The following is a 3,814-nucleotide window of genomic DNA, read 5'->3' on the forward strand; positions in this document are numbered from 1 at the left end:
GGCTTCTACGCCTCGCCTACTCCAGCTGCGAACTATACTTGCCCAGAAGCGGCTTCTGCGCGCCTCCCCAGCCCCTACGCCCAACTCAGAACTGTGCACCGCTACCTAGGCCCCCTGTTGATAATCCGTGGCGTACCCAAGGCAACCGGCCGATCTCTTTCGCGTGTGGCTTTGCTGGCCACGTGGCACGGTTCTGCCGCCGGCAGGGTTGGTATCCTCCCGATACTGCGAGATTTCAAGGGAAGCTCGTGACTCCCAGTCCCGCTATTCGCCACCAGTTCTGCACTTCGCTCCTTCATCTCTTCTTCCCCGAAGCATCAAGACTCGTCGGTCTCCATCTGCCCGTCGACGTTCGCTCTCCCCCATCGTCCACCGCCTTCCAGCTGTGGAAAAAACTAAAAGGCGCAGTTCCGGAGGCAAGAACTGCGATCTCTTCTAACTGCTGAAGCCCTCGTTTATTCCCTACGAACGTCGTTGAAGTTTTGGCCGAAGGTGTCGCCGTTGACGCGCTTGTCGACACGGGTGCCGCAGTGTCCTTGATTGCCGACCAGCTTCGCCATACGCTCCGAAAAGGCGCGACGCCGTTTTCTGTAATTTCGCTACGCAGAGCAAGCGCTGAGCCAATTGAGCCCTTAGGAACATGTACCGTCCGTGTCGCCATACAAGACTGTTTATGCCACATTGACATTGTAGTTCTTCCCCGCTGCTCTCATGCCATCATTCTAGGACGGGACTTCCTCTCATCTCATCACGCTATTTTGATTGCGCCCGTGCAGAACTTGCGCTGGCTCCATTTTGCGGCAGTCCTTCTGAAGGTTCGCCTCCACCTTCTGCTCGAGTCTTCGTCGCCACCGACCCTGATATCCCTCCTTTCTCTTCCGCCCTTGTACCCGTTTCCTGTGCTGCTTTCTACGACTCCACAGTTCTTTTCACGCCATCTCAACTTGCTTCACGCCGTCTTCCCTTCTTGCTTCCCTCTGCCCTCCTTCCCTTTCGCCAGGGCTCCAGCGCACTTTACGTTTCGAATCCGTTTTCGTGTCCATCAAGCTTACATCCTGGCGAGTGCCTCGGTTTTGCTGATGAATTCGACACGAGCTCTGTGACTCGACTCCTCTTCACGTTGACGCCACTGCTCTCCCTGTCTCTGCGCCTGCGCCTGCTTGTGACCGAACGTTTGCTCCCTTTATTGATTCTAACCTCACTCCGAGTCAGCGCACGCAGATCGTCGACATCCTTAACCGATTGCGAACTTTTTTCGACCTCTAAAAACAATCCTTAGGACGTACCTCCACAATCGCTCATCACATCGACACCGGCAGCCACGCGCCTCTACGCCAACGTCTATACCGTGTGTCCGCGACGGAGCGCCGTGTCATCGATGAGCACGTAGGAGACATTCTCCGACGCGGCGTGATACAGCCATCACACAGCCCCTGGGCTTCTCCGGTAGCGCTGATCAAAAAGAAAGATCGGGCTATCCGTTTTTGTGTGGACTATCGACGACTAAACAAGATAACCTGGAAAGATGTCTATCATATTCCCCGTATCGACGACGTACTGGCCTACCTCCAAGGCGCTGAATTCTTTTCGTCCTTAGACTTAGGATCCGGCTATTGGCAGGTCCCGGTAGCTGACGCAGACCGCCCGAAAACAGCATTTGTTACGCCTGACGGCATATATGAATTTACCGTGATGCCCTTTGGCCTCCGTAATGCGCCTGCAACGTTTGAAATAATGATGGATAACATCCTCCAGGGCCTCAAATGGCAGACATGCCTTTGTTTTCTCGGTGACATTGTCATCTTTTCCCCAGACTTTCCTTCTCACCTGTTCCGACTCAAACGCGTGCTCATGCCTTGCCGATGGTGGGCTCCAGCTCAACTTAAAGAGGTATCGCTTCGCCGCACGGCAGCCAGTCGTCCTAGGCCACGTTGTTTCGAAAGGTGGTGGGCTCCCAGATCCAACTAAACTCCAAGCCGTTGCAGAATTCTCACGACCAAAGACCAGCAAAGAACTCCGCAGCTTCATCGAATTATACTCCTATTTTCGTTCTTTCATCTGCAACTTCGCCACCATCATAGCGCCTTTGGCGCAGCTTCTCGCGGCTAACGACGACCACTTGGCCTGGCGGCCAGTTTGCGATGCCGCCTTCACGACGCTGCGTCGTCTTCTAACCTCACCCCCATACTCCGATATTTTGACCCAAGCGCACCGACAGAAATACACACGGATGCCAGTGGCACCGGCATTGGCGCTGTTCTTGAGCAACAAAAAACTGGCTTCGACGAATACGTTGTTGCCTTCGCTAGCCGCGCACTCACGACAGCGGAAGCAAATTAGTCCGCTACAGAAAAAGGATGCCTGGCTACAATTCGGGCCATAACAAAGTTTCCTCCTCAACTCTACGGCCGACCGTTCGACGTCATCAGGGACCACCATGCACACTGCTGGCTCCCGTCCTTGAAAGATCTCGTCCTTCAGGTCGCCTCGCTCGATTTGCGCTTCGCCTCCAAGAGTGTGATATTCGAGTGCTCTACCACTCTGGCCGTAAACATTCGGACGCGGATGCCTTGTCTCGCTCCCCAGTGTCAGGCCAGCCCAATCATCAGAAAGTACGAATATGCGAGTCCTCACTCACAGCCACGAATTTGATTTCGGAGCAGCAAAAGGATGCATCGATTGTTGCTATGCTGGCTTTTCTGTCAGACCCATCAGCGCCTTCTACTGGCAGTACATCGCGTCGCCAAGCACACCACTTTGCTGTTCGTGACGGGCTCCTATACCGCCGTAACTACCTCTCGGATGCGCGCAAATGGTTACTCGTGGTACCTCGGCATCTACGTTCGGGAATATATGCAGCGTTTCACGATGACCCGCAATACGCACATACAGGATTACTAAAAACATGCGCCCGCCTGCGAATTCGTTATTACTGGCGCGGGATGTACCGATTCGTCCGCCAATATGTCCGCTCCTGCTTCGCTTGCCAACGCCGCAAGAATATCCCTCATGCCTTAGCTGCTCCACTGCAACCATTGCTTTGTCCAGGACGGGCCTTTGACGGGGTCGGAGTTTATGTTTATGGGCCCCTTCCGACTACTTCAGGTGGAAACCAATAAGTGATAGTGGCGATAGACCATCTCACATGCTACGCCGAAACTTCGCCTCTGCCCGAAACATCTGCGCGGGATGTTGCCTGGTTCCTTCTGCGTAACATCATTCTTCGCCATGGAGCCCCCAGAGAGTTGCTGAGCGACAGAGGCCGCGTCTTTCTGTCTGATGTTATAGAAGCCCTGCTCAAGGAATGCAACGTAATTACTATTGCATACCACCCGCAAACTAATCGCATGACTGAGCGCTTTAACCGCACTTAAGCCACGTATGTCGCATCTGACTAAACCAATTGGGACCGAATTCTACCCTTCGTGACGAACGCTTATGATACCGCCACACAAACCACTACAGGATTTTCCCCGTTCACTCTTCTTTACGGACGCGAGCCTTCCTGCGTAATGGATACCATCCTTCCGTATCGTCTTGACACAACGGAGGCTACTACCCTGTCCGAGGCTGCCGCACACGCGGCAGAGTGCCGAAAGCTCGCACGCACATTAATTTCGGAAGATCAGCAGCGACACCTTCGGGATATTCCCACTTCTCCGGCACCCTATGCCTCTGACTCACTAGTCTGGCTTTGGGTTCCCGCTACCAGCCCTGGACTTTCACCCAAGCTTGTGTCCAAGTGCCAGGGTCCCTACCGTGTCGTCAGTCAAACATCTCCTGTGAACTATTTGGTAGAACCCCTTGAGCCGCC

Source organism: Dermacentor variabilis, chromosome 2 (genome assembly GCF_050947875.1).
Source record: "Dermacentor variabilis isolate Ectoservices chromosome 2, ASM5094787v1, whole genome shotgun sequence".
NCBI classification, from domain to species: domain Eukaryota; kingdom Metazoa; phylum Arthropoda; class Arachnida; order Ixodida; family Ixodidae; genus Dermacentor; species Dermacentor variabilis.